We start from the raw sequence: 12,709 nt of genomic DNA on the forward strand, positions 1-12,709 counted from the left end.
ATAGAAAGAATGGGTGGGGCCGAGTTGGAGTTTAGGGTTTTGACATATTTGGATGAAGAAAGTGATTGAGGGTTTAGCAGCAATATCACTAAGCATTTGAGCAAGTAATCCATTAAGCAACACTCATCCCCATTTAATAGTATTGGCTTTGCTATAGAGTCTTGAGCTTTTGCCAATATATGTCCTTAGCATTTTGAGGGGTCCATTAGTTGAACTTCCTGAAATATTCCTCTTGAGTGGATATTAGTTCAATGAGCTATATGTCATTATGAATTACGAAATTCACCCGGGAATTAGTTGCACTTTCAATGCCTCTAAGCTTAAAATCGTTGGAGTCGCCTCCATGCTAAGAGGCTGCCTCGAAGCATTTTTTTGATTATGATAATCTTCTGTCCCTACCTATCATCCTGATGATTGAAGTTTGCATGCTGATCTGGCTAAGAGAGGAACATATATTTTAATTTGTGGTGGGATAAATGTTAGAGGTTGCAGCCAATATTGTACACCGCGGGTCTTTTGCCAAGTTTAGAGGCAGGCATGTGGGGCCCATGTTAGAGGCAGTGGTGCCTCCAAACACTCGAGGTGCTCTCCACTGTGATAAGTTTACTATCACATGTTCATACTTCAAGGTGCAATAAATCAACAGATGCAAGGATCAACATTAAACTTACGGCATGCCACGACAAGAAATATGTCAACTTGCGACCATCACTATTGGTCGCTGAAAGGTCATTGTTTTTCATTTGCGACCTTTTTATGACCAAAAAATAGAAGGTCAAAAGCTGGTGGTCGTAAACTGAAATTAACGACCTTCTCTGTGAGAAGGTCATGGAATTCCATGACCAAAACAAAAGGTCGTTGATACTATGACCTTCTGTTTTGGTCACTAGCTGTCTGCCCACGCCAAGTCAGAACTAACGTGGCAAAATTGCGACCAATTGTAAAGGTCGTTGACAAGATTCAGCCCGGTCCGATTCGGTGTTTTACATGGGCCGAGCCCAACAATTCAGCCTTTTATATTGTTCCCTATTAATTTCAACATGGACCATACCCAACAATTCGGCCTTTTTGTTATGTTCTTCCATACTAGGGGGCCTCAGCCTTTTGTGCAGTATATTTCTTTTTTTATTTTCTAAGGGTTTTTTGTTTCGTTTTTTAAACACTCCAATGCTTGTTGGGTTGTGGCCTTTTCTAGCCCAATTATTTGTCCAATATTAATTCTTAGATTTTGAAAAAAATGTTTGGAGAAAATTGTTTGGGCACAAGACCTCTTTAATCTAGTTATACACATGCATCCGACCTTGTTTCATATTCAAATCAGGAAAACTCCATGTCGAATTGAAATTATGCATCATATCACATCACATAAGACATCTCCCAGGTTTACATAACACAACAAAATCATCTCAGAAATACATTTACACATGAATATAGCAGGAACAAAGGGAATATCTGCTACTATGCTGACATGTACGGCGCATGCATCACGGTAGCAGCCAAGCCAGTTGGCATCATCAACGTCTACTCACAGCTTTCCTCGCACCGGAGAAAGAGTCAAAACAAAAAATATTAGACCATAATATGACAGCAGACCATAGATTAGTAACTTTAAATCACAAAGTATATCCACATCACCATAAATTAGTCCCAGACCATCACGTAGAAGCCAAATACTATTAACTGATGATTAGTACACAGACATGATTCAACGACATAATGGCTACCACAAGCAAAAGTGAAATCTGTGTAAGCAAGCTGCTAGTGTACACAAGGTGATTGAACTCCTGCTGTTTAGTACGCATACATGGTAGGCTACTGCTGCTAGTGTTCTAAACCAACAGAGCATGCTACAGGAGCAGAAAAGCAGGAGCTAGGGCTAGAAGATGGAGCCGACTCACCGGAGGGCTTGTGGTCGCCGCCGTACATAACCGCCATCATGCCAGTCACCTCAAGAAGCACCACCGCGCCGGAGTCGGTGCCAGACGTGTGCAAGAGAAGAGCACCTGCTGCATCCATTTCCAAATAGAACAAGAACAAAAAATTAGGAAGGGCTGCAAACAAATTAGGAAGGGTTTCAAAAAAGGACAGTCATTTAAAATGACAACAGAAATTCAGCTAGTACCATGCTTTTCGTTCTCCAGCTAGTCAAAATGAGATACTCATTCATACAAGAAAACATAGACACAATATGAATATTAATTGCACAAGTGCAAGTCATGCAAAATACTTCACTGCAACACATTACGCCTAAACTTCGCATAAGATATAATTGATAAAAATCAGTGTGCTGCTACTGCCATTGGAAAACCGGCACCGAATTGAGCGGTAATAGAGATATATTTGATAAAAATCAGTTTGCTGCTACTACCATTCAAAATCTAACTGACCAACTGGTTCGAACACTAGGCAAACTAAGATAGAAACGAGTAAACCGACACCCAATTGAGCGGTAACAGAGAGGGGAGGGGAGACGTGCAACTTATAGCATCACTCATGGACTTCCACTTCTCACCACCGGCCTTGCCGATCTGTAATTCAACCAAGCTAAACCATATCAGGACACGGAATTAACGAGGAAACTCATCTCGCAGCGCCACCAGTTTGAACGAACAACGAGACAGAGGCGGATGGGGGACGAAGCGGAACCGAGACGCTTACCACGGAGACCTTCTTGATGTCGGGGTGATTCTCCTTGTACTCCTTCCTGAAGTTGTCCCTGCAAAGATGAAACATGCACCAAATCCTCGGTCAGTACGCGACACCACACCACAGAAGCAACATGAATCGAACCAGGAACCGAGACTGGGACTCAGATGAAGATGAAAAAAGCGCTCGGGGACGCGTGGGCTTGTTGGGGTCCTTCTCAGCCTTGATCTTCTTCATCGCAAGCCTGCGCCACCACAACGGAAATAACAACAGCAAACCAAACCGAGTCAGAACCCGATGTGAAATAGCAGCAGCCACCACGGGAAACAAAAACAAGACGGGAAGACGAGGGAGGGAGGGGTCGGGGCACTGACCTAGAGTTGCCAGCGCGGGAGCCCGCCTTTGTTACTATGTTAAAGAAAGTTGATTTGCCAACATTGGATAACCCCACTTGCATGAAACATCATTAGTAAACTTCATATATCCTCTTATTCCTCTACTTGGCAACAACAGAATAGTGCGCCAATCAACATTCAACAGAAGAGTAGTCCATTATGATTTATGATGAAATCCGAGATTGAATAAAGGATACAAGGGCAAGTACTGTTAAACACCATCAATGAAACTAGAGAAGTGCGGCACTAGCAACTCATGAAACTTCTTGAACAGTAGTAGTACATAGTAACATGCTAGTGTTGTCCAAGCAGACTGAGTTACATGCATAAAACTACAATTCGTCCACCCTGAGCAGTCAAGATAAACACATGCCAAATCTAAATCCATGACCAACTGCAGCTTCTTCTTTTATAGTCTACAACAACATAGTTCAGTAGGAAATCAGAATAGAATTGGATAGCGCCGCCCACCCGATTGAGTGAGCCCCATGAATTGTTGCTTGAGTTGACTTGAGAAAGCGATAGTACGCTGAAGGAATAAGCTATAGTCTAGGTCAATCAGATGCAGTCATCTTTGACTCCAGTTATTAATAGTATTCTGGAGTACATTGCTTGATGTAATAATCTAGTTCAATTCAATTTCAAGTTTCAATTTCAATTTCAGCAGCGTAATAATTACTTATAACTTGCTTGTCTTTAACTGATAGAAATACATTTACACTTTGAAACAGAGGGAACCTGAAATGGACTATGTTAAAATCCCGCTGTGGTCACTATCGACAACATTATTTTGGCTAAAATGGACTCATCATCACATCAATTCACTATTGTTTCCTTCCGCTTTTTTTATTCTAATGCGCCTCGAAATTCCTTGATTCTCATACCAGGAATACAATCAACTAACGGCTCAGAGCCAAGAAACAGCACTTGGGTGCAATGACAACACACAAGAAACTGCCATCATCAAACACTAATAAAAAAGATTAGATGATCCCAAAGTGAGTGACAAAATCTCATTATGACATCATCACTCATTTGGACTGCAAGCCCAATGCGATGCATACAATGCAAGTTTAAAAAGAAATCAATCATCTAAACACGGTACTTGAGTCGCACGACATTTCCTCTCAAAACCAGGACTCTCTTCTACACATAACATGATGTTCCTTTCTAATATGTGTGGATTTCAATATAAAGAGTGGAAACAAATACTGATGATTCAACAAGTTAAAGTAGAAAAAAAAATTAGTCCTTGTCTTGGCAAAATGGACATATACTCTTTACAAAGTCCATGGCTAATGATAATCCAACTCTGCCCCAATATCCACACTTCACAGAGATGCATCCAGCTTAAAGCCTAAACAGTTATACAATGGGGGCCTGAAATAGAAAGCCTGCCAGCTACGTTTTGACATAATTTCTTAACGTTAGATGCCAATCCCTTTTGGTGGATGTTTATATACAAGGACAACACAACGGTACTACACCCACCACTTGTGCATCGTGACAACCAAATCTGAATCCACCTTGTGAGACGTCGCACTATGCCACAACAGTCAGTCTCTATGCCAACAGTTACAGTTCCAGATAACAAAATCCTTGGTCGAATTGACACAAAACAACTATAGGAGACATTAAACATCACTTAGAAGAGATGCCCCAAATTACTGACCAGTATAGCTTTCAAACTATAAGCAAAACAGGGACATCTTTTAAACTCACGCTTTCAAACTATAAATATAGCAGTGCATAGTACAGAGCAAAACAGGGACATCTCATCGCCAACAACATGAATAATTCAGGGCCTACTATGCAACACAAGGACATTTCCATGACACATAAGATGCTGAACATAACACAGCGCATGGTAAATGTCAGAGAGCTCATATGTTGAACTCATAAGCATGTCAAGTCCGCTTGCGGCCTAAACAGGTACATGCAGGAGGCAGGGAGGAGGGAGCGAGCATGCAGATGGGACCTGGAGGGTCGTGTAGTCGTGGGCGAGCTTGTAGTCCTTGTAAGGAAGTAGCCACCGCTGTCAGCCGCCCTAGTCGACCCGACCTAGACGCTGCCGATCGTGTTCTTGCGGCCACTGCACCACCCACATCCTGAAAAACCAGACACACAACAAAAAGGTTAGATCTGAGTCATATATGCTGCGGATAACCGTGAGAAGAAAATGGAGGAGTGGATCTGCGGCCGGCGCTGTCGGGGAAGAAGGTGTCCGACGGCGGCCTTGTTGGGGAGGACGGAGAGTCGAGGAAGCATCCAGGCAAAGAGGAGGGATCCGGTCCAGCAGCAGCCATTGGGGAAGCGACAAGTCGGAGACGCAGCTGTCTCAGATTGGTAGATGTCGGGGGAGGCTGTAGAGTCACCGGAGCCATGCCGGCAATGGAGGCGCCGCCGCCCCCAAAACCCTAGAGCCACGGGGAAGGCTGCGGGTGAGCTGCTGCGGGAGGAGGAAGGGGGGCGGGTGGCCTAAGGGAGAATGACCGCCGGCGTCGAGGGAACGGAGCAGGGGAGGGGGCGGATCTGGCCGCCGCCATGGCCATGGTCGTGCCATGCGGCTAGGTCTAGGTCACGAGCGAGAAGGGAGCGCGGATCCGACCGCGGCCGTGGGAGAGAAGGGGAGGGGAGGGGTCGCAGGCGGACGAGGTTGGGGGAGAGGACGAAGGACGGCGGCGGTGGTGGTCGGGGATCGAGAGATTGAGACGGAGGAGGAGCGAGAGGGTTGGGGGTCGCGGCTGTGGGACGAGAGAAGTGTGGGCTGTGTCAGGATTTTTTTGAGACACCGTGCGGGCTGTGTCAGGTGTACGTGGGTGAGAGGGTCAGGGGTGTGGGCTGCCGTTGGATCCCGGACCATCCAACGGTGGTTTGTGCACGATCCACGTGAAATGCCAATGGACCAATCACAATGTAGTACGCACTCTGACGATTTTATAACCATCTAAATTGGTCGTAATCGATTAAATAATATGCTAAATCATGTCAGCTATTTTATAACATCATAGAATTAGAAAAAAGTAAGAACAATAGAAAATCTTCGCATCGTGTCACAAGTGAGACTTGTTTTTCAGAAAAATAACAAACCTGGAATAATACAAATATCTTTAAAAATTGTTCTAAAAAATTAGTTTATTTTGCAAAAAAACATTTTCTATCTTTGGAGTGTCAATAATGGTATATATTTTTTGAAGCACCTACCAATATTTGTTGCAAAATAGCACAACTCTATTTTTCAATAATATTAGACCATATTTTAGGTGCAATTGACCAAATGCTTGTGTCTCAATAGCTGTCTATCCACCTCTCGTCAAATTGACAAAATTCTGAAGATTCAGTTGGAAGTGGGTTAAATTTTTTCAAAAGGTCTCATATTGTGCAGAAGGGTGCATCTTGGAATGGCAAACAATGTTGCCTACGGGAGTTTTCATTTTCTTTGGACGAAAAATACATTTTCCATTTTCTGAATGCCCAAAATGAGTTTTTTTGTGAAGGATCTACCTATATATTTGTTGCAAAATTGGACCAAATTAATTTTATAAAATATTAGGCCATATTTAATACACAATTGACCAAATAGTTGGGTGTCGAAAGTTTCGACCCACCTCTGGTGAAAAAGACAAATTTTCACCGATCTAGTTGGAAGCGGGTCAAGTTTGAACTGCAGCTCTCTTATAGTTTGCTCTTTATTTCTTCCAAAAATCATTTCTAGGTACATAAGTATCTATTTAATAAGATAAATATCAAATTTTTTCCAATATTCAACCACTAGCTAGGAACGGTCAAGCCCGCCGTTTTTGACTGCATTTTGAAACGGGCATAAAAAATAAAAAATAAAAAAAATTGGAAAACCTTCCCATTGTGTCATTATATGTGACCAAGTTTTCAGGGAAAATAATAAACTTGTAATACGGAAATTATTTTAAAAAAGTGTTCTCAGAAACGAGCCATCATGCGTGAAGATTCATGGCTTTCAAGCCAAATGATCAATCGTATAGCCACATTCATGGCATAGTTTATTCAAATGATCTCATATTGTGCAGAAGGGTGAATCTTGGAATTCCAAACGATGTTGCCTAACGGAGTTTTCATTTTCTTTGCACGGAAAATTTATTTCCCATTTTTTGAGTGCCCAAAATGAGTTTTTTTAAGGACCTACTATATATTTGTTGCAAAAATGGACTAATCAATTTTATAAAATACTGGGATATATTTAATTCACAATTGACCAAATGATTGGGTGTCGAAAGTTTCGATCCACCTCTGGTGAAAAAGACAAATTTTCGTTGATCCAGTTGAAAGCGGGTCAAGTTTGAACTGCAGCTCTCTTATTGTTTGCTCTTTATTTTTTCCAAAAATCATTTCTAGGTACATAAATATCTATTTAATAAGAGAAACATATTTTTTTCCAATATTCAACCACTAGCTAGGAACGGTCAAGCCCGCCATTTTGACCGCATTTTGAAACAGGCATAAAAAATTCAAAAGAATTCAAAAAATTGGAAAACCTTCGCGTTGTGTCATTATATGTGACCAAGTTTCCAGAAAAAATAATAAACTTGTAATAAGGGAATTATTTAAAAAAAGTGTTCTCAGAAACGAGCTATCATGCGTGAAGATTCATGGCTTTGAAGCCAAATGATCAATCTAATGGCCACATTCATGGCATAGTTTGTTCAAATGATCTCATATTGTGCACAAGGGTGCATCTTGGAATTCCAAACAATGTTGCCTAAGGGCGTTTTCATTTTCTTTGCACGGAAAATTCCTTTTCCTTTTTTTAAATGCCCGAAATGAGTTTTTTTGTGAAGGGCCTACCATATATTTGTTGCAAAATTGGACCTAATCAATTTTATGAGATACTAGGCCATATTTCATTCACAATTGACCAAATGGTTGGGTGTCAAAAGCTTTGATCCACCTCTCGTGAAAAAGACAAATTTTCGCCGGTTAAGTAGGAAGAAGGTCAAATTTGAACTGCAACTACCATATTGTTTGCTCTTTATTTTTTCCAAAAATCATTTATAGGTACATAAGTATCTATTTAATCAGAGAAACATCAAAAGTTTCCCAATATTCAACCACTAGCTAGGAACGGTCAAGCCCGCCATTTTGATCGCATTTTGAAACAGGCATAGAAAATTCAAAAAAAATGAAAAAATTGGAAAACCTTCGCATTGTGTCACTATATGTGACCAAGTTTCCAGGAAAAGTAATAAACTTGTAATACGGAAATTATTTAAAAAAAGTGTTCTCAGAAACGAGCTATCATGCGTGAAGATTCATGGTTTTCAAGCCAAATGATCAATCTTATGGCCACATTCATGGCATAGTTTGTTCAAATGATCTCATATTGTGCACAAGGGTGAATCTTGGAATTCCAAACAATGTTTCCTAAGGGAGTTTTCATTTTCTTTGCACGGAAAATTTATTTTCCATTTTTTACTTGCCTGAAATGAGTTTTTTTGTGAAGGACCTACCATATATTTGTTGCAAAATTGGACCTAATCACTTTTATAAAATACTAGGTCATATTTAATGCACAATTGACAAAATGGTTGGGTTTCAAAAGTTTTATCCACCTTTGGTGAAAAAGACAAATTTCCGCCGATTCTATAGGAAGCGGGTCAAATTTGAACTGCAGCTACCTTATTGTTTGCTCTTTATTTTTCCAATAATCATTTCTAGTTACATAAGTACCTATTTAAGTATAAATACATGGTTTGGTGGCGATACGTCGAGTTTTGGACGGTGGCACAGGGCACCAACTCCAAAGCGCGTAAACTCGCATGCCCGCCGCGTGGTCACCGCGTGACCTTGGCGTTGACATGCGTTTTGGGAGGGCTAGGCATGTCTAGTGGGTTGGGTACTCCCCAAGTAGGTGCTAGGAAGAAAATTACAACAGATGAATCTCACGAGGAGACCGAACTATGCTTGTCGGTGTCAAAACCGGCGGATCTCGGGTAGGCAGTCCCGAACTGTGCGTCTAAGGCGGATGGTAACAGGAGGCAAGGAACACGATGTTTTACCCAGGTTCGGGCCCTCTTGATGGAGGTAAAACCCTACGTTCTGCTTGATTTATTCTTGATGATATGAGTATTACAAGAGTTGATCTACCACGAGATCGGAGAGGCTAAACCCTAGAAGCTAGCCTATGGTATGATTGTATGTTGTCCTACGGACTAAAACCCTCCGGTTTATATAGACACCGGAAAGGGCTAGGGTCACACAAGGTCGGTTACAAAGGAGGAGATATACATATCCGTATTGCCTAGCTTGCCTTCCACGCCAAGTAGAGTCCCATCCGGACACGAGACGAAGTCTTCAATCTTGTATCTTCATAGTCTAACAGTCCGGCCAAAGGATATAGTCCGGCTGTCTGGAGACCCCCTAATCCAGGACTCCCTCAGTAGCCCCTGGACCATGCTTCAATGACGATCAGTCCGGCGCGCAGTATTGTCTTCGGCATTGCAAGGCGGGTTCCTCCTCCGAATACACCACGGAAGAATTTGAATACAAGGATAGTGTCCGACCCTGCAAAATAAGTTCCACATACCACCATAGAGAGAATGACATTTCCACAAATCTAATTTGCTGACTTGTTTTGGCAACACGACATTATGCCATGGCCCGGTGATTATTCGAACCGTTTCCTTTAACTAGCTCCGCACATAACGCAAGGCAGTTTCCTGACACGTCTTGTCAAAGTAGAGATTGTGTCCCCCTTATTACGGGATTCTCATCAATACGGGCGTGGGTAACCCAACCGCGCAATCGATTACGGCGCTTGGGGGATAAGCGAGTTTTACCAGGCTAGTGGGGACGCATAGTTTTGGCCGCCCTTATAAAGGGATAAGGTTTAACCTTTCTCTATCCACGCCTTCTTCCTCTTTGCCCATCCATTCTTGCGCACTCGAGCCCCAACGCCCAAGTCCACATCTTTCTCCTCAACCTCCTCCAAACATGTCCGGAGCGGGAGGCAAGTGGATGGATTCCTCCGTTATGGAGGAACACATCAAAAAGCTGCACGGAGCCGGATACTTAGCCACGAATATCGCGCATCGGCTGCTCACGGCAGGGCAGATCGTCCCTACCCCAGAACCCCATGAGAGGGTAGTTTTCCTCCACCACTTCCTCCGCGGACTGGGTTTCCCCTTCATCCATTCGTCTGCGGTCTCATGTTCTACTACGGGCTGGACTTCCATGATCTGGCCTCGAACTTCATCCTCAAAATTTCGGCGTTCATCGTCGTCTGTGAGGCTTTTCTCTGCATTCGCCCCCACTTCGGCCTATGGCTAAAGACCTTCAATATCAAGCCGAAGGTGGTGGGAGGCCAACAAGTAGAATGCGGCAGGGCCATGGTGGGCAAGATGCCCAACGTTATATGGCTTGAAGGCTCCTTCGTGGAGACCATAAAGGGGTGGCAATCGGCGTGGTTCTACATCACCGAGCCACGCGACACCAAATGGGTGGCTGCCCCCAAGTTTCGATCTGGATTCCCTACACGGCTCACTTCCTGGAAAGAGAAGGGCCTGTCGTGGGGTTCATCGGTGGAGCTGGACGGACTCCAGAAATGTATCTTGAACATGACAAGCAAGAAGCTCAAACTTGTCAACATAGACCAGGTCATGCTCATCCACCGGATCCTCCTGTGCCAACAACGGGACTTCAACTTGTGGGAGTTTGACCCGGCCCAGCACCAGACTTTGAGTGAGCTCTTTGACACGACGCACGAGGACGTCTGGAAGGTGTTGTTCAAGGGCGCCGAGGTTCCTCCCTCTCTCACCGAGGACCGTGGGCTAAGCGTGAAGCGTCGAGCGCATTCGGTGAGTTCTATACATCCGGTAGGATATTTATTTCCCCTAGCTTAACCATGTGCTGGGTCTGATCTCCATGCCTTTGACAGGACTGGGTGGAGACGTCTGGGCAGATTAACTGTCCGACCCCTCTGCCCGAAGACACTGCGGACGCTCTCCTGATGGAGATGTTGACTCCGGCTCCTTACAAGGTGCCGGAGAAGACCAAGAAGGCCAAGGGAACCCGAAAGAGCTCCCGGTGCCAGGTGTTATCTGGCTCATCGTCCGATAACTCCGCGACGCACTCCTCCCCCGAAGACGAGGAGGAAGATGAAAATGTTCCCCCTCCAGTCGGTGGAGACGAGAAAAGGAAGGCCGCCCCTACTGGGGGGGGCGAAGGGTCCAAGAAGGGAAGGACTCTCCTTCCGGACTACTCCACCACCGCCGTCGAAGGCGAAGACGAGTGGCTGCTCAGGGCCAAGCCCCTGGCGAAGTCGTAAGTATTCGGATACCAGAGTAACTCATAGTATTCCTTTGTCGCACTGCTTCTCCTAACGCCGAATTATGATTGTGCAGACCGCCCCGAAACCGTATCGACGTATGCTCGTCGGACGGCTCCCTGGGCTCGTCGGATATGGATAGCGATCCACTTCCGACCGCCACCTCCCCTTGCCCTACGGACAATGCCGAGCTGTTGTCTCAAGAGGCACTGGGTCGAGGGGAGACAGTCCCGGAGGTGCCTCAAAGCGACCTTCCAGACTCCGGGAGCAGGGGGAGCAAAGCCCCCGAGGGCTCCAAGTTCGGCCCTCAGCCGAACACCGCACCGGAACCTCCAGTGGTTCCGGACTCGGGCAGGCGGCCTCCTTCCAAGAGGGTCAAGACGCCTATGCCGGTGACCTCTGCCCATCCAGAGGCACCGGACAATCTGCTGGGAGCACTTCGCAATGCTTCCATTGACGAAGAGCACCACACTATTATTAGTGCGGTGGTCCAGAAGGTTCAGTCCGCCAGGAGCGGACTGACTGAAGCCTGTGTCAGCCTTCTAATAAGCTTTGAGGTAAGTTTTTGAAATATAGGAGAAATATTACCGCATAGACAGTAGCCCCCGATGGTCTGTTCGGTGTTCACAAAGAAAAGCCGAACAGAGGATCAAACAATATCGCAGGAGTCTAATATAAGTATGTCTATATGCGTATGCAGGCTTCGCTGCTGGCCTCTGCCGCACTGACTGCGGAGGTCGCCGCACTGAAGCAGGACCTTAAAGGGTCCAAGGACGAGCTCGGCCTTGCCAAGAGGCAGCTCGAGGAGAACAAAGGTAAGTAGTACCTAGTCTATGGATATGTATAAAAAGAATGCGATTGCAAAATGACAGGATCATCATAAATTTGCCAGGGGCCACGACCGAGGTGGCGACCCTGAAGCAAGCGCTATCCGAGGCCGAAAACAAAGCAGCCAAGGAGCGCACCGAGCGGAAAAGGCATGAGGCACGGGTGGGCGAGGTGCAGCAAGAGCTCCACGCTCTCGTGACGAAGCACGAGGCGTTGGAGCTTGACTTGAAGACGCGAGAGTCTGAGCTTGCCACGACCCTCGAGAGCGCAAAGAGTGACAAGGCCGAAGCCCAAAAGGCCCTCCAGGAGATTGATGCGATGAAGAAGATAGGGGTGGGTGAAGGAAATATGCCCTAGAGGCAATAATAAAGTTATTATTTATTTCCTTATATCATGATAAATGTTTATTATTCATGCTAGAATTGTATTAACCGGAAACATAATACATGTGTGAATACATAGACAAACAAAGTGTCACTAGTATGCCTCTACTTGACTAGCTCATTAATCAAAGATGGTTATGTTTCCAAACCATGAACAA

The 12,709-nt window shown here is 44.7% G+C and overlaps 1 long non-coding RNA gene across 2 annotated transcripts; it reads right to left on the bottom strand.

The window, feature by feature from the left end:
- Positions 1-1,317: 1,317 nt before the first annotated feature.
- Positions 1,318-5,828, bottom strand: LOC125512601. Of its 2 annotated transcripts, XR_007285446.1 has the most exons (4): positions 3,021-5,828; positions 2,659-2,890; positions 1,899-2,528; positions 1,318-1,531 (listed from the first exon to the last, which is right to left on the bottom strand). It is a non-coding gene; the product is annotated as an uncharacterized LOC125512601 (long non-coding RNA). The 2 variants fall into 2 exon arrangements; XR_007285445.1 differs by having other exon boundaries at positions 1,318-2,528.
- Between the last annotated feature and the right edge of the window lie 6,881 nt (positions 5,829-12,709).

This window comes from Triticum urartu, chromosome 6 (assembly GCF_003073215.2).
Source record: "Triticum urartu cultivar G1812 chromosome 6, Tu2.1, whole genome shotgun sequence".
Lineage (NCBI taxonomy): Eukaryota > Viridiplantae > Streptophyta > Magnoliopsida > Poales > Poaceae > Triticum > Triticum urartu.